The 19,522-nt window shown below is 39.4% G+C and overlaps 1 protein-coding gene across 4 annotated transcripts in view; it reads right to left on the bottom strand.

Annotated features, from left to right (window-relative positions):
- Positions 1–19,522, bottom strand: part of EIF4G3 (eukaryotic translation initiation factor 4 gamma 3) — a 301,001-nt gene that overhangs the window by 189,974 nt on the left and 91,505 nt on the right. The window contains exons 1-2 of one of the 4 annotated variants that reach the window (XM_027521397.1): positions 7,285–7,290; positions 6,231–6,233 (exon numbers count right to left, since the gene is read on the bottom strand). The exons of the other annotated variants lie outside the window; for them this stretch is intronic. The gene's annotated coding sequence lies outside the window, so the exon portion shown is untranslated. Of the gene's footprint in view, positions 1–6,230; positions 6,234–7,284; positions 7,291–19,522 lie in introns of those variants that run through there. 4 annotated transcript variants of the gene reach the window in all.

Genomic DNA, 19,522 nt, shown 5'->3' with positions numbered 1-19,522 from the left:
AAGTACAGCTGACTGTTGAAAAAACGGTCTGTGTGGGTCCAATTACACGTGTGTATTTTTCATTAAATACTACAGTGCCTCACGTATAGTCAAATCATTATGCTGTACACAGCAGTGATACAATGCTGTCTGTCAATCTTAATAAAACTGGGGCAAGTAAGTAAATACCACAGGACTACACAATCGGGTTGGCTGAATCCGAAGAGGCCGAACAAAGGATACAAGTGCCCGTTATGGGACTTGAGCATCTGTGGATTTCAGAATCTGCAGTGGGTCCTGATCTCCAAAGCTGTTTTGGGGTCAACTATATTTTTAAATTAAAGTATGTACATTGATTTTTTTTTTTTTAGACATAATGTTATTATTACACACTATGGACTAGTCATGTATGGATGTGAGAGCTGGACTATGAAGAAAGCTGAGCACTGAAGAATTGATGCTTTTGAACTGTGGTGTTGGAGGAGACTCTTTGAGAGTCCCTTGGACTGCAGGGAGATCCAACCAGTCAATCCTAAAGGAGATCAGTCCTGAATATTCATTGGAAGGACTGATGCTGAAGCTGAAACTCCAATACTTTGGCCACCCGATGCAAAGAACTGACTCATTTGAAAAGACCCCGATGCTGGGAAAGACTGAAGGCAGGAGGCATCACCGACTCAATGGACAAGGGTTTGGGTAAACTCCAGGAGCTGGTGATGGACAGGCGTGCTGGCGTGCTGTGGTCCATGGGGTCACAAAGAGTTGGACATGACTGAGTGACTGAACTGAACGGAATGGACTACAATACAGTGTTAACATACCTTTTATATGGACTGGGAAGCCAAAAAATGTGTGTGGCCTGCATCACTGCAATATTTGCTTTATTGTAGCATTCTGGAATCAAATTCACAAAATTTCTATGGCATGCCTGTATGTACTTTTCTTTTTCATGAATCAAAAGAATTGGCTACTTTTATAATAAAATCCCACTGAAGGTAACCTCTGTTTTTCAGTTTCCCTTTGTGTGATGGGAACAGTATAAGCCAACTTGAAAATTCAATACAATGTCTATATTTTGTGCACTTCTTCAAATATTTTTGGAAAACAACTGAAATATCTTCTCAGAAATCATAATGAAAACTAAATCAAAAAGATTTATGGAAATTTAATACAAAGAAAAGACTATGCTATGCCTAAATGTGGCCAATAATATGGCTTCTAGTTTTATAAGCTTCAAGAAATCCACATTTAATCGACAGAGAGATATGCTCTACAAAGTATTTTATTTACTCAGTCATAGAGTATATTCCTTTGTAGTCATTAAAAATGATACAGAGGGGCATTTGATGATATGGAAAGAATGATATTTACAGAGAATGTTCAAATATGCACATACATAGACAGAATGTCCTGGTGGTATTTCAATGCACTAGAAAAATATCAAAATTACTTTATACATTGTGTTGGGATAACTGGATAATCATCTGAGGGAAAGGTAGATATATACCCTCAACTCATGATATTAAAAAAATTTCAGGCTGATTAAAAATGTTAGAATGTATACTACGACACTCTAATGGTACTAGAGGCAAATCTGTTTCTATCATCTTAGGGATACTACTCTTAAAGTCTGAAAAAAAGACTAGCTGCTGCTGCTGCTGCTAAGTCACTTCAGTCATTGTTATAAAAAGTTCTCAATTTTGTTTTAACAAATTGATTTAACTATGTGTACACATATATACACATACATGCATTAATTGGCTTTCCTGGTGGTCAGACAGTCAAGAATATGCCAGCAATGCAAGAGACCTGGTTTCGATCCCTGGGTGAGGAAGTTCCCCTGGAGAAGGGGATGGCTACCCACTCCACTATTCTTGCCTAGAGAATTCCATGGACAGAGGAACCTGGCAGTTTATAGACCACTGGGTCGCAAAGAGTTAGACATGGCTGAGTGAATAAAACTATATGCATGAATATATGCAATAGATGTGTTTCTTCATTTTTATTAATTTGCTTTTATAGGATATAAATAGTGAGAAACTCTTCTATCAAATAAACGTGACATGTAAATCTGGCCAGAGAAGTAAAGATAATACCTTAAGGACTAGACCAGCACTTTGACCATGTTGGTGCCCACAATGCTTCCAAGCACCTTCAACATCCAATGAATTGTCTTCCTGAGAGCTACACAACCAGTGCAAACAGAAATTTCTGTGATGAACTCAAACTCTATAACCACTGGTTTACTTAAATTTTATTTATACACATTTTAATCACTTGGAATTTCACCAGTTTTACATGCACCCAGTTTTTGTGTATATTTAGTTCTCAGCAATTTTATCACATTTATAGTTTCTGTAATCCCTGCTATAGTTACCATACAGAAAAGATTCTTCACAAAGATCCTCTGCATTACCCTATAGTAGCCACAGGAACCTTCTTTCTTTCCCTCCTTCAACTCTCATGCACATAACCCTTAGCAACCACTAACCTATTCTCTATGTCTATAACTTGGTCATATGGAGATGTCATAAAAATGTAAGGAATTTTAGAACATGTCTTTTTAATATACTGTGTGACCAATGAGAGAAAACAAAACACTTTCACAGTATATTGGGGTTAGATGGTTGTATCAAGAAAAAGCATTTATAAGACTGTTTAAGTTACAAGTTGAATTAGGTGCTTTTTCAAAGTAGTGCCATTTTTCACTTGAAAGAATAAATAACAGACGAACTACGCTTGCCTAGACTTTGATACATGACAGACATTTTATTGAAAAAGAACAAAGTGAGCTTGTCACAAAGAAAATTCAAAGTACTTGTTACCAATGATAAAATTCAACCTTTCAAATGAAAATTCAAATTTTAGAAAATGTGTAATTGTCAGCACATTCCCAACATGTAGGCTTTCCAGATGAGAATGTGTTTTTTTTTTTAATACTGTATAATAAACAGTATGTGAAATATCTACATAACTCAGTCAAGCAATATTTTTCAAATGACCCATACACGATCATATACAAAACACACAAACTAATCAATTCAAGTGCAAGATGGACTAACAGATTTTAACGTAACGGAGCACTAGAAGCTCACTAATATAATTCAGATTCCGTACCGCAACTGACATTCAGGAAACTGCCACTTCCAGTTTCTGAGAAAGCTGTATAACGTGCGCCTGCCTCCCTTTCCCAATCACAAGTCCGTGAAGACCCTTTTCCTCACAGACTCAACTGCAATACCACGGTGGGTAACGGACTGAGGGCAGACGGAGACACGAGTCCAGTACCTTCTACTAAGCCAGACACTTAAAAATCTGCAAAGCTTTGAATAACACAATTCTGCTCAGCAAGTCTTTTGTTTTGGAAAACGTTTTTTCATAAAAATACAGTATTCATGTTTACAAACTAGGTTTATTTGAAAATTCCTCACTTTCAATTTTTAATATAATATTAACAACTATAAGACAAAAATACTGAGAAACCCCAAAATTTTTATGTAAGCGTATACAGAAGTCTTGCACCAGAAAGTCTGAGAACACTGACTCAGACAAATGCTAGAACAGAAAGGGATCTTCCTTTACTTCTTGCAAATAAAATGTTAAACATGCACACCGCTTGCCTATCCTGAAGTTTCTTCCTCAGAGCTAAACTTTTCCACATTAATGTGGTTTACTGTGAACCTAAAATAATTTCCATCCATACTGCTTCCAGGAACGTTCAAAAACTGTCTTCCTGAGCTCCACATAACCACATTCAAAAGAACATGAAATATAGTGGTGTTTTTCTCTGTTTCTCCCTGCCTCAACCCTTACCTGGTCTGGTACAATCTGGAGGAAGACATCCAATTCCCAGCCCTTCCTTTAAGACAGAAAGAAAAGGGCTTAACTGGCTTGCACCATTCTGGCTTGCCTGGAGTCGGCCTGAGTGGGCTGGCTTCTGTCTCCTGACTCAGAGCCCTGACAGGGACAGTGGCATAGCAAGGGTGTAAGTCTCGGCTGCTGAAAGGATTGGCACCTGCTGACATGCACGACGGGTGAAGGACACTCAGACCTGCCGGCACCTGGGCAAGAGGTGATAGGCAGAAGGACACAACAGAAACGGAACACGTACGGCCCTCAGAAGAAGGCAGGGTCAGACTGACCAACCACAACATCAGAAGGAGCTATGTATCCTGTAGGACTGGGGGGAGCCAAACACACAAGCCCAGGGAAGACGTGTGCACAGAAAATGCTGAGGAGACCTTAAGCCTTTACCGGGCTGACAGCTGATGGTCTTCCCCCGCAAGAAGCCAGTTTTCAAATTTACTGGAAGCTATGGCTGTTTTTTCAAACGCTCAGTTATCAACAGAAGATTACAAGGCATATAAATAAATAGGGAAACATGGCACATTCAAAGGAACACAAGAAATCTCTAGAAACTGACCTTAAAGAGAGACAGACTTTGGAATTACTTGACAAAGACGTTAAAACAACTGTCTTGAATATGCTCAGTTAACTACAGGAAAACACAGAAACCTAAAGGAAATTAGGAAAACAATATACAAACAGAATGAGAATATTAACAAAGAAATAAAAACTGTAAAAATAAGTTTACAATCTCTGGAATAGAAAAATACAACTGGCTTTTTAAAATTCACTTGAAAAGTTCAATAGCAGATTTAAAGAGGCAGAAGAAAGAATTGGTGACCTTGAAGAGAAAAGCTTTGAAATTGTATCAAGACTGAGAAGAAAAATTTTAAATATAATGAAAAAAAGTAAATAGAGTCTAAGGAACTTATAATAAGAGACCCAATCAAAAAACTAATAAATGCATTACAGGAGAAGGCAGTAGGGGTAGAGGGTTTATCTGAAAAACTCATGGCTGAAAATGTCCCAAATCTGAGGAAAGACAAGGACATACAAATAAAAGAGACTCAATGAACTCTAAGTGAAATATATTATAATCAAACTCTTAGGGGGAAAGAATGAGAATTCTATATTGCACAAAACTGTCCTTCAAACATGAGGGAGAAATTTCGAGATAAAACCTGAGGGCGTTCGCTCTCACAAGACTTGCCCTGCAAGAAATGTTAAAGAGAGTCTTTATACTGGAAACAAAGGTACACAAAAAAATAATCAGAAGCCATATAAAACTAAGAAATTCTCCAGTAAAGGGAAATACATGGGCATATTAAAAAAAACCTTTATTATTTTCATTTTGACTCATAACTCCACTTATTATTACTTTATAGGACTTAAAAACATAAAAGTAATTATAAAGATATGCTAATGGATACATAACATATAATGATGCAATCTGTGACACCAATATTATAAAGTGGGAGGAGGCATAGGTGTATAGAACTATTTGCAAGTAATTGAAGTTAAGTTGTTACTAGCTTAAAATAGAATGTTACAACTGTAGGATGATACACGTACTCCCCATGGTAGCCAAAAAGAAAATATTTGTAGAATACATACGAAAGGAAATGAGAAGGGAATTAAAACATATCACTACGTAAATGCAACTAAATGAAAAGCAAGGTAATAAAGGAATAAATTACTTACCACCACCACCAACAAAAAAGAGCTCTAAGTCATGTGGGAAAAAAACAAAATGGCAACGTGAGTCCTTCTCCATCAGTAATTAAACACAAGTAGATTAAACGCCTGGGTTTGATCCCTGGGTTGAGAAGACCCCCTGGAGGAGGGCATGGCAACCGACTCCAGTACTCTCACCTCAAGAATCCCCATGGACAGAGGGCTACACTCCACGGGGTCACAAAGAGTAGGACATGACTGAGCGACTAAGCACAGCACAGATTAAATTCATGTAACTGAAAGAAAGGTTGGCAGAATGGATTTCTAAAAAACAAGATTCAATGACATACTGTCTACAAAAGATTCACTTTAGACCTTAAAACCCACAGATTGAAAATGAAAGAAGGAAAAAGATATTCCATGCAGTAACCAAAAGGGGGCAGGGATAGCCATACTAATATCAGCCAAAACACACATTAAGTAAAACACTGTCACAAGAGACAAAGGCCATTATATAAAGAGAAAATGTCAATTAACCAAGATATAACACCTATAAACATATACTCATCAAGTATCAGAAATTCTAAATTTACGAAGCACCTCCTGACAGAATTAAAGGGAAAAAATAGTTCTACAATAAAAATAGAAGACTTCAAAGCCTCCTTTTCAATAATGGATAAAAGAACCGGGGCGGGGGGGGGGGGGATCAATAAACAGAACCAACCTGGGACTTGCTTGGTGGTCCAATGGTTCCACGTCTACCTGCAATTGCAGGGACCTGGGTTCGACCCCTAGTCCAGGAATATCCCGGACGTCACGAAGCACCCGAGCCCGCGTGCGGCAACTACTGAAGCCGGTGAGCCGAAGCCAGGCTCCTCAACGAGAGAAGCCACTGCACTGAGGAAGCTTTACGCCAGGACGAAGAACAGCCGCCACTCACCGCGGCGGGAGAAGACCTGGCACACAACAGCAAAGACCAAGCACACACAAACACACCTAAATTAACTAAGAAAAACAGAGGACTTAACAATAAAATAGACCAACTGAATCCAAAAGACATGAAAACACTGCTGTGATACAACACAGCAGAAGACAGATTTTTCGTAAGTGCACATGGAATATTCTCCATAACACAACGTACATTTGATCACAAGATAATTTTCAATGGATGTTTTAATCTACATTTTCTCACCACAATGTAATGAAAGTAGAAATCAACAGCAGATAGAAAATAACAAAGATATGAAAATTAAACAGTGCAATCTTCAATAACCAGTGAGTCAAAGAAGAACTCACAAAGGAAATTAGAAAATATCTTGAGACAAAAGAAAATGAAAAGACAACAAACCTAAATTTATGGGGTGCACCAAAACTGGACTAAAAGGGAAATTTAATGGCTTCTGGTTCAAGATGGTGGAATAGAAGAAAACATGCTCTTCTCCTCCTGCGAGAACACCAAAATTGCAACGAGCTGTTGAATAACCATCAATAAGAAGGTGCTGGAACCTAACAAAAAGGATACCCCACGTCCAAGACAAGAAGCTGCAGTGAGATGGCCAGGAAGGGTGTAATCACAATAAAACCAAATTCCATACCACTTGGGGAGCGACCCACAAACTGGAGAACAACAATACCAAAGAAGTTCTCCACTGGTATGAAGGTTCTGAGCCCCAGGTGAGGCTTCCTAGCCTGGGGATCTGACACAGGGTCTGGGAATTCCCAGGGAATCTGACCTTGAAGACCAGTGGGATTTGATTACAGGACTTCCAGAGGACTGGGGAAAACAGAGACTCCAGTCTTGGAGGGCACAAACGCAAGATTCTAGGCACCAAGACCAGGAGAAGGGAACAGTAACACCACTGAGACTGAACCACATCTACCTGCTAGTCCTTGAGGGTCTCCTGTGGAGCCACGGGTCAGCAGGGCTCACCACAGGGATGGGGGCGCTGGCAGCAGCAGTCCTGAAGATGGCCCTTGGCATGAGTCCTCTTTGAGATCACCATTATCTCTACCGTGGAGCCCACAGACCCAAGGGCTGGTTTCCACAGGCCAAAAAAATACCAGGGAGGGAGCACAACTCTACCCATCAGAAGATAACTGGGTTAAAGCTCTACCCAGCAAGGACCTGCCGGCCAGAGCAAGACCCAGTTTTTCCCACTGCCAGTCCCTCCCATCAGGAAGCTTACACAAGCCTCTCAGCCTCCTTCATCAGAAGGCAGACAGAAGAATCACAATCCCACAGTGACTGAAACAAAACCATATTACAGAAAGTTAACCTGAATGAAAAAGCAGAAAGTTATGTCCCAGATGAAGGGACAAGATAAAACCCGAGGAGCTGACTGTGGCTCAGATCATGAACTCCTTATTAGCAATTCAGACTTAAATTGAAGAAAGTGGGGAAAACCACTAGACCATTCAGGTATGACCTAAATAAAATCGCTTATGATTATACTGTGGAAGTGAGAAATAGATTTAAGGGACTAGATGTGATAGATAGAGTGCCTGATTAACTATGGACGGAGGTTAGTGACAAGGTACAGGAGACAGGGATCAGGACCATCCCCATGGAAAAGAAATGCAAAAAACCAAAATGGCTGTCTGGGGAGGCCTTACAAATAGCTGTGAAAAGAAGAGACGCGGAAAAACAAAGGAGAAAAGGAAAGATATAAGCATCTGAATGCAGACTTCCAAAGAATAGCAAGAAGAGATAAGAAAGCCTTCCTAGGTGATCAATGCAAAGAAACAGAGGAAAACAACAGAATGGGAAAGACTAGAGATCTCTTCAAGAAAATTAGAGATACCAATGGAACATTTCATGCAAAGATGGGCTCGATAAAGGACAGAAATGGTAGGGACCTAACAGAAGCAGAAGATATTAAGAAGAGGTGGCAAGAATACACAGAAGAACTATACAAAAAAGATCTTCACGACCCAGATAATCACGATGGTGTGATCACTGACCTAGAGCCAGACATCCTGTAATGTGAAGTCCAGTGGGCCTTAGAAAGTATCACTAGAAACAAAGCTAGTGGAGGTGATGGAATATCAGCTGAGCTATTTCAAACCCTGAAAGATGATGCTGTGAAAGTGCTGCACTCAATATGCCAGCAAATTTGGAAAACTCAGCAGTGGCCATAGGACTGGAAAAGGTCAGTTTTCATTCCAATCCCAAAGAATGCTCAAACTACCACACAACTGCACTCATCTCACATGCTAGTAAAGTAATGCTCAAAATTCTCCAAGCCAGGCTTCAGCAATACATGAACCGTGAAGTTCCAGATGTTCAAGCTGGTTTTAGAAAAGGCAGAGGAACCAGACATCAAATTGCCAACATCCAATGGATCATCAAAAAAGCAAGAGAGTTCCAGAAAAACATCTATTTCTGCTTTACTGACGATGCCAAAGCCTTTGACTGTGTGGATCATAATAAACTGGAAAATTCTGAAAGAGACGGGAATACCAGACCACTTGACATGCCTCTTGAGAAACCTGTATGCAGGTCAGGTAGCATCAGTTAGAACTGGACATGAAACAACAGACTGATTCCAAACAGGAAAAGGAGTACGTCAAGGCTGTATATTGTCACCCTGCTTATTTAACTTATATGCAGGGTGAAAGTGAAAGTGAAATCGCTCAGTCGAGTCCGACTCTGCCACCCTGTGGACTGTAGCCTACCAAGTTCCTCCGTCCATGGGATTCTCCAGGCAAGAATACTGGAGTGGGTTGCCATTTCCTTCTCCAAGGGAATCTTCCGAACCCAGGGACAGAACCCAGGTCTCCTGCAATAGCAGGCGGATGCTTTAACCTCTGAGCCACCAGGGAAGCATACAGGGTACATCATGAGAAACGCTGGGCTGGAAGAAGCACAAGCTGGAATCAAGATTGCCAGGAGAAATATCAATAACTTCAGATATGCAGATGACACCACTCTTATGGCAGAAATGTGAAGAACTAAAAAGCCTCTTGATGAAAGTGAAAGTGGAGAGTGAAAAAGTTGGCTTAAAGCTCAACATTCAGAAAACGAAGATCATGGCACTTGTCCCATCACTTCATGGGAAATAGATGGGGAAACCGTGGAAACTGTCAGACTTTATTTTTCTGGGCTCCAAAATCACTGCAGATGGCGACTGCAGCCATGAAATTAAAAGACGCTTACTCCTTGGAAGGAAAGTTATGACCAACCTAGATAGTATACTGAAAAGCAGAGACATTACTTTGCAAACAAAGGTCCATCTAGTCAAGGCTATGGTTTTTCCAGTGGTCATGTATGTATGTGAGAGTTGGACTGTGAAGAAAGCTGAGCACCGAAGAACTGATGCTTTTGAACTGTGGTGTTGGAGACTCTTGAGAGTCCCTTGGACTGCAAAGAGATCCAACCAGTCCATCCTAAAGGAGACCAGTTCTGGGTGTTCATTGGAAGGACTGATGCTGAGGCCAAAACTCCTATACTTTGGCCACCTCATGCGAAGGGTTAACTCTTTGGAAAAGACCCTGATGCTGGGAGGGATTGGGGGCAGGAGGAGAAGGGGATGACAGAGGATGAGATGGCTGGATGGCATCACTGACTTGATGGACTTGAGTCTGAGTGAACTCCGGGAGTTGGTGATGGACAGGGAGGCCTGGCGTGCTGCGATTCATGGGGTTGCAAAGAGTCGGACACAACTGAGTCACTGAACTGAACTGAACTGAGAGATAGGCAATCTTCCAGAAAAAGGATTCAGAATAGTGATAGTGAAGATGATTCAGGATCTCAGAAAAAGAATGGAGACAAAGATTGAGAAGATGCAAGAAATGTTTACCAAAGACCTAGAAGAAGTAAAGAACAAACAGAGATGAACAATATACCAGAAGGAAGCCATAGCAGAATAACTGAGGCAGAAGAACAGATAAATGACCTGGAAGACAGAATGGTGGAAATCACTGCCATAGAACAGAATATAGAAAAAACAATGAAAAGAAACAAAGACAGTCTAAGAGATCTCTGGGACAACATTAAACACACCAACAATTACATTATAGGGGTTCCAGAAGGAGAAGAGAGAGAAAGGACCTGAGGAAATATTTGAAGAGATAATAGCTGAGAACTTCCCTGACATGGGAAAGGAAACAATCAACCAAGTCCAGAAGCACAAACAGTTCCAAGCAGTATAAACCCAAAGAGAAACACACTGAGACACATAGTAATCAAAATGACAAAAACTAAAGAAAGATAAAATACTAAAAGCAACAAGGGAAAAACGACATGTAACATACAAGGGAACTTGCATCAGGCTATCAGCTGATTTCTCAACAGAAACTCTACAAGCCAGGAGGGAATGTCATGATGTATTTGAAGTGATGAACGGGAAGAATCTACAGCCAAGAATACTGTACCTGGCAAGACTCTCCCTCAGATATGGTGAAGCAATCAAAAACTTTTCAGACAAGCAAAAGAATTCAGCACCACCAAACCAGCATACGGAGAAGGCAATGGCACCCCACTCCAGTACTCTTGCCTGGAAAATCCCGTGGATGGAGGAGCCTGGTGGGCTGAAGTCCATGGGGTCGCTAAGAGTCGGACACGACTAAGTGACTTCCCTTTCACTTTTCACTTTCATGCATTGGAGAAGGAAATGGCAACCCACTCCAGTGTTCTTGCCTGGAGAGTCCCAGGGACGGGGGAGCCTGGTGGGCTGCCGTCTATAGGGTCGCACAGGGTCAGACACAACTGAAGTGACGTAGGAGCAGCAGCAGCAAACCAGCATTACAAAACATGGTAAACCAACATGGCAGGAAACACAGGAGAAGGAAAGGACCTACCTACAGAAAATAAACCCAAGACAATTAAGAAAATGGTAATAGGACCATACATATAAATAATTACCTTAAATGAAAATGGATTAAAAGCATGAAGTAAAAGACAGAGACTGGCCAAGCAGATGAAAACGTGCACACTGTACTTCCACTTTACCACATGACTCAGCTTGACCCACGCCCAAATTGTATGTAATTATTTTATACTGTTAGGTAAATCATGTTCCCATTATGCTTGCAATTGTAATCATCTCTTTTTTGGGGGGGTGTGGTTATTGATTTTGAAAACTGATAAACATCTTTTACTATTATGATTGCAATTATATAACTATTACTTAATACCACTGTTTCATGATTTTGGGTAACAGAAACCTAATAGAATTCTCTATCATCAAATCTAGCATTTAATAGAAAAACCCGTACTCACTTTTCAAAATCCAGATGTGTATCAGAATTATCTAGGAAGTTTTTGAAAAATACAAATGTCCAAGTATTTTCTTTTTTTTTTTTTTGCCAGAGCTCCAGATATGTTTCTAATGAGCAGCCCTGTTTAAAAACAACTGGACTATATGAGGATCTCTGTCACGTTTTCCATTTCATACCCAGTGCTCCCATTTCATCTAGTCTATGTTTTCCCATTTCTCCATCTGTCCTTTTTCCTTTTTGATGTTCTTTCTCAAGCTTCTATCAAGCACACTAGAAAAGCTTTTGCATACATATATATAAGTAAAATGTATAATATATGTATTTTAGAAAACTAAAATGAATTTTTGCCTAACAAAAAACATATGACATTTTAATTCCAATTGACTTAGTATGAATAGAATGCTAGATTTCTAATTAAAAAAAAAAGATATTCAACAAGCAACAAAGGTTTCCTGTATACGACAGAAAACTGTACTCAATGTTTTATATTAACTTATAATGCAAAATAATTTCAAAAATAATGTATGTATAACTGAATCACACACACACAAAAGAATGCTATTTTTCTAAATTCAGTAATGTTTATCTATTTGCCAGCTTTTCTAAATGTCCTATGGACATCTAATAACAACATATGAGATACAATTTGTAAATATATTTGTGTACATATGAGATTAATAAATTAAATATAAGCAAAGGGGAAAAAGAAAGATACAAACATCTGAATGCAGAGTTCCAAAGAATAGCAAGAAGAGATTCGAAAACCTTCTTCAGCGATCAATGCAAAGAAATAGAGGAAAACAACAGAATGGCAAAGACTAGAAATCTCTTCAAGAAAATCAGATACCAAAGGAACATTTCATGCAAAGATGGGCTCGATGAAGGACAGAAATGGTATGGACATAACAGAAGCAGAAAATATTAAGAAGAGATGGCAAGAATACACAGAAGAACTGTACAAAAAAAATCTTCATGACCCAGATTATCATGATGGTGTGGTCACTGATCTAGAACCAGACATGCTGGAATGTGAAGTCAAGTGGGCCTTAGAAAGCATCACTACGAACCAAGCTAGTGGAGATGACAGAATTCCAGTTGAGCTATTCCAAATCCTGAAAGATGATGCTGTGAAAGTGCTGCACTCAATATGCCAGCAAATTTGGAAAACTCAGCAGTGGCCACAGGACTGGAAAAGGTCAGTTTTCATTTCGATCCCAAAGAAAGGCAATGCCAAAGAATGCTCAAACTATCGCACAATTGCACTCATCTCACACGCTAGTAAAGTAATGCTCAAAATTCTCCAAGGTAGGCTTCAGCAATATGTGAACCGTGAACTTCCTGATGTTCAAGCTGGTTTTAGAAAAGGCAGAGGAACCAGAGATCAAATTGCCAACATCCGCTGGATCATGGAAAAAGCAAGAGAGTTCCAGAAAAACATCTATTTCTGCTTTATTGACTATGCCAAAGCCTTTGACTGTGTGGATCACAATAAACTGTGGAAAATTCTTCAAGAGATGGGAATACCAGACCACCTGACCTGCCTCTTGAGAAATCTGTATGCAGGTCAGGAAGCAACAGTTAGAACTGGACATGGAACAACAGACTGGTTCCAAATAGGAAAAGGAGTATGTCAAGGCTGTATACTATTACCCTGCTTATTTAACTTTATGTAGAGTACATCATAAGAAACGCTGGACTGGAAAAAACACAAGCTGGAATCAAGATTGCCAGGAGAAATATCAATAACCTCAGATATGCAGATGACACCACCCTTATGGCAGAAAGTGAAGAGGAACTAAAAAGCCTCTTGATGAAAGTGAAAGAGGAGAGTGAAAAAGTTGGCTTAAAGCTCAACATTCAGAAAACGAAGATCGTGGCATCCGGTCCCATCACTTCATGGGAAATAGATGGGGAAACAGTGGAAACATTGTCAGACTTTATTTTTCTGGGCTCCAAAATCACTGCAAATGGTGATTTCAGCCATGAAATTAAAAGATGCTTACTCCTTGGAAGGAAAGTTATGACCAACCTAGATAGCATATTCAAAAGCAGACACATCACTTTGCCAACAAAGGTTCGTCTAGTCAAGGCTATGGTTTTTCCTGTGGTCATGTATGGATGTGAGAGTTGGACTGTGAAGAAGCCTGAGCACCAAAGAATTGATGCTTTTGAACTGTGGTGTTGGAGAAGGCTCTTGAGAGTCCCTTGGACTGCAAGGAGATCCAACCAGTCCATTCTAAAGAAGATCAGCCCTGGGATTTCTTTGGAAGGAATGATGCTAAAGCTGAAACTCCAGTACTTTGGCCACCTCATGAGAAGAGTTGACTCACTGGAAAAGACTCTGATGCTGGGAGGGATTGGGGGCAGGAGGAGAAGGGGACGACAGAGGATGAGATGGCTGGATGGTATCACTGACTCGATGGACGTGAGTCTGGGTGAACTCCGGGAGTTGGTGATGGACAGGGAGGCCTGGCGTTCTGCGATTCACAGGGTCACAAAGAGTTGGACACGACTGAGCGAATGATCTGATCTGATCTGATTATATTTAAATTACTAATGACATCATTCAAGATGCTCCTATTCTTATTTTTCTGTTCTTGATAAAATATTCTCAGAGAAATGTTAGTATGTCTCACTATGATTACATATTTTTTCTTTTCCCTCATATTTCTTCTGGGTTTAGCTTTATGTTTCTTTGTTATTAGGTATCTAATGGTTTATGATGTCTATCTTATGAATAGTAACTTTTATCATAAAAAATATTCATCTTTGTTCCAGTTAAAATAAAGAAATTAATTTTTAAAAAGCAGAAATCTCGTATCAACAACCTAACTTTACACCTTGTGTGTGCTAAGCCACTTCAGTCATGTCCGACTCTTTGTGACCCTATGGACTATAGCCCACCAGGCTACTTTATCCTTGGGATTTCCCAGGCAAGAACACTGGATTGGGTTGCCATTCCCTTCTCCAAGAACTTTATGCTTTAAGGAACTAGAAACAGAAGAACAAACCAAACCAAAAGCTATTAGAAAAATGTAAATAAAGACTAAAGCAGATTTTTAAAAAATATGGTATATTAAGAAAAATATGGTATATGTATAACTGAATTACCCTGTTGTACACCTGAAACTAACACAACACTGTTAATCAGCTATATAGCAATGGAAAATAAAAATTAAGTAAATAAAAATAAAAAAATACAGTGTAGAACAATACAAAAAATAGTAATAAAACCAAGATTAACAAAACTGAAAAAAATATCTAGACTGAGGAAGAAAAATAAGGGAGATAAATAAATCAACAAGGAGACATTTTAACTGATTACACAGAAATATAAGGGCTTCCTGGATACCTCAGGTGATAAGAATCCCTTGCCTGCAATGCAGGAGACACAGGAGACTCGGGTTCGATCCCCAGATGGGGAAGATCCCCTGGAGGAGGAAATGGTAACCCACTCCAGGTATTCTTACCTGGAAAATCCCAAGGACAGAGGAGCCTGGCAGGCTACAGCCCACGGGGTTGCAAAGAGTTGGACATGATTAAGCATGTACGTTCATAAAGAGAATGCCATAACAATTATACGCCAAAATCTAGTTAATCTATATGAAACACACAAACTCGTAGAAGCACATAACCTACAATGACTGAATACTGAAAAATAGAAAAACTGAAGAGACCTATAACTGGAAAGGAGATTGAACTAGCCATCAAAAACCTTGCAACAAAGACCAGCCCAGGAACACACGGTTTCATTGGTGACTTTTAGCAAACATTTAAAGACTTCCAGACTCATACTATGAAGCTAACATTAACCAGATACTAAGTCCAGACAAAAATAATACAAGAAAGGTACAGACTAATATTCCTGATTCAAAAATCCTCAACAAAATACTAGAAAACAGAATTCAATAACACAGTAAACAGATTATATATCATGACCAAGATTTATTCCTGAAATACAAGGTTGCTTCAACCAACAAAAATCATTCAATACCCCAACACTAACAAAATAGAAAAAACACAAGATCATTTGAACTGATACAGAAAAAACATGTGATAAACTTCAATACTCTTTCAGGATAAAAACACTCAATAAACTAGGAACAAAAAGAAACTACTGGGATTTCCCTGGTGGTCCAATGGCTAAGAATCCACCTTCCAATGCAGGGGACGCAGGCTCAATCTCTGGTGGGAAAAGATCAAGATCCCATATGCCCACTACTGAGCCCACGCACCACAACTAAGACTCAAGGAAGCCACAAATAAATGAATTGGGGAAAAAAAAAAAAAAAAGGAAACTACTTCAATACAAAAAAGGCCGCATGTGAGAAATTCACATCTAACGTCATCAGTTCAGTTCAGTTGCTCAGTCGTGTCCGACTCTTTGCGACCCCATGAATGGCAGCACGCCAGGCCTCCCTGCCCATCTCTAACATCACTTGTTGGTAAAAAACGGAAAGTTTTTACTTTAAGATCAAGGATAGGACAAAGATGCCTGCTTACACAACAAGTACTCAACCTAGTACTGGAAATTCTATCCAGAGCAATAAAAGGAGAAAAAGAATAAAAGCAATCCAAACTAGGGGGAAAAAAAAGGAAAATTATCTGTTTACGGGCAGCATAATCTATGCAAACAGCCCTAAAGATTTTATAAAAGTCGGTTAGAAGTCACAAATGAATTCTCCAAAGTTACAAGATAAATAATACAGACATAAAAACTAGTTGTTTCTATACACTAAACCTGAAAAGGAAATTAAGAAAATGATTCTATTTGCACTGAGCATTTGGAATCAGCAGATGCAAACTATTATACACAGACTGAATAAACACCAAGGCCCTACCGTATAACATAGGGATCTACAGTCAGTGTCCTGTGATAAACCATCACAGAACATATGTGTGTGCACACGCAAAGCATCACTTTGCTGTACAGCAGAAACACAATATTGTAAATCAACTATATTTCAATGATTTTTTAAAAATTCAATTTATAAGGGCATTAAAAAGAATAAAATACTTAGAAATAAAATTAACCAAAGAAGTGACAGACTCATCACTAAAAACTACAAAATGCTGCTGAATGAAATTAAAGAAGACACAAATAAATGGAAAGAGATTCCATGTTTATGAACTGGAAGATCTAATACTGTTAAGATGTCAACAGTTCCCAAAGTAATTTATAGATTTAATGAAATCCCTATGGAAAGTCTAATGACACATTTTGCACCTACAGAAAAATCCACTCTAAAGCTCACATAGAATCTCCAGGGACTGTGAAAAGCAAAAATAATTTCGGAGAAGAAGAACAAAGTTGGAGATCTCACACATTCTGATTTCAAATTACAAGTCCTCAGAAATCAAAACCAAGTGATGCTGGCACAAAGACACACACAGACAAATGGAAGAGAAATAAAGGCTTCAGAAGTAAACCTTCATATGTGCTGTTTACAAGGGTTTTTGACAAAAATTCCAAAACTACTCAGTGGGCAAAGGACTGTTTGTCTTTAAAACAAATGGTGCTGGAAAAACTTGATATCCACATGAAAAAGAAGGAAGCTGGGTCCTAATCTTACACCACATACAAAAATTAACTCAAAATGTATAAAATACCAATCCTAAGAGTATAAAAATCTTAGGAGAACATATAGGGAGAAAGTTTTATGATACTGGATTTAGCAATATTTTGGGGTATGACATCAAGAACACAAGAAACAAAAGAACACATAACCTGGACTGTATCAAAGCTAGCGACAACTACGCGTCAAAGGACATAATCAACAGTGAAAAAGAAACTCACAAAAATGGAGAAAATATCTATAAATCATGGATTTGAAAAGAAGTTAATACACAGAAATTCAACAATTCAACAACAATGAAAACCCTAATTTAAGAAGGGGTAACTTTGTTCTTCTTCTCCAAAATTTGAAGTTCCAGAAAAACATCTATTTCTGCTTTATTGACTATGCCAAAGCCATTGACTGTGTGGATCACAATAAACTATGGAAAATTCTGAAAGAGATGGGAATACCAGACCACCTGATCTGCCTCTTGAGAGACCTATATGCAGGTCAGGAAGCAACCGTTAGAACTGGACATGGGACAATAGACTGGTTCCAAATAGGAAAAGGAGTACGTCAAGGCTGTATACCATCACCCCGCTTATTTAACTTACATGCAGAGTACATCATGAGAAACTCTGGGCTGGAAGAAGCACAAGCTGGAATCAAGACTGCCGGGAGAAATATAAATAACCTCAGATATGCAGATGACACCACCCTTATGGCAGAAAGTAAAGAGGAAAGTGAAAGAGGAGAGTGAAAAAGTTGGCTTAAAGCTCAACATTCAGAAAATGAAGATCATGGCATCTGGTCCCATCACTTCATAGGAAATAGATGGGGAACCAGTGGAAACAGTGTCAGACTTTATTTTTGGGGGCTCCAAAATCTCTGCAGATGGTGACTGCAGCCATGAAATTAAAAGACGCTTAGTCCTTGGAAGGAAAGTTATGACCAACCTAGATAGCATATTCAAAAGCAGAGACATTACTTTGCCAACAAAGGTCTGTCTAGTCAAAGCTATGGTTTTTCCAGTGGTCATGTATGGATGTGAGAGTTGGACTGTGAAGAAAGCTGAGCGCCGAAGAATTGATGCTTTTGAACTGTGGTGTTGGAGAAGACTCTTGAGAGTCCCTTGGACTGCAAAGAGATCCAACCAGTCCATTCTGAAGGAGATTGGTCTTGGGTGTTCTTTGGAAGGAATGATGGTAAAGCTGAAACTCCAGTCCTTTGGCCACCTCATGTGAAGAGTTGACTCATTGGAAAAGACTCTGATGCTGGGAGGGACTAGGGACAGGAGGAGAAGGGGACGACAGAGGATGAGATGGCTGGATGGCATCACTGACCCAATGGACGTGAGTTTGAGGGAACTCCGGGAGTTGGTGATGGACAGGGAGGCCTGGCGTGCTGGGATTCATGGGGTCGCAAAGAGTCGGACACGACTGAGCGACTGAACTGAACTGAACTGAAAAAAATTTGAATAACCATTTCTCCAAAGAAGGTACAGAAATAGCCAATAACCACATGAAAAGATATTCCCCAATCCCTGGAGAGAAATTCAAATCAAAACCACAATGACATACTAACTCACGCCCAGTAGGATGGCTACTAAAGAAAATAACAACTGTTTGGTAAAGATATGGAGAAACTGAAATATTTGCACATTGCTGGTAAGCATGTTAAACAGTGCAGCTACTACGGAAAAAAGAATGACAGCTCTCAAAAAAAAGGAAAATACAATAGTCATGCAAGCATGAATGTTAAGTCGCTTCAGTTGTGTCTGAGTCTTTGCAACCCTATGGACCATAGCCTGCCAGGCTCCTCTATCTATGGGATTCTCCAGGCAAGAATACTGGAGTGGGTTGCCATTTTCTCCTCCAGGGGATCTTCCCGACCCAGGAATCGAATGCGGGTCTCCTGCATCGCAGGCAGATGATTTACTGACTGAGCTATGAGGGAACTGTCATATACTTGAGAAATTCTATTTCTGGGTATATACACAAAAGATTGAAAAGTGCAGCTGTGAAGAGATGATTATACATCTATGTTCACATAAGTATTCACAATATCCAAAAGCTGGAAGCAACGCAAGGGTCCACTGATAAGTGAATGGATAAATAAAATGTATACACATATAATAGAGTATTCTTCACTTATTAAAAGAAAGGAAATTCTGACATACGTGACAGTATGAATGGACCTTGAAGACATGATGCTAAGAGAAGTAACCCAGTCACAAAATGACAGTG

This window comes from Bos indicus x Bos taurus, chromosome 2 (genome assembly GCF_003369695.1).
Source record: "Bos indicus x Bos taurus breed Angus x Brahman F1 hybrid chromosome 2, Bos_hybrid_MaternalHap_v2.0, whole genome shotgun sequence".
Lineage (NCBI taxonomy): Eukaryota > Metazoa > Chordata > Mammalia > Artiodactyla > Bovidae > Bos > Bos indicus x Bos taurus.
This window is presented reverse-complemented; position numbering and strand designations above follow the sequence as displayed.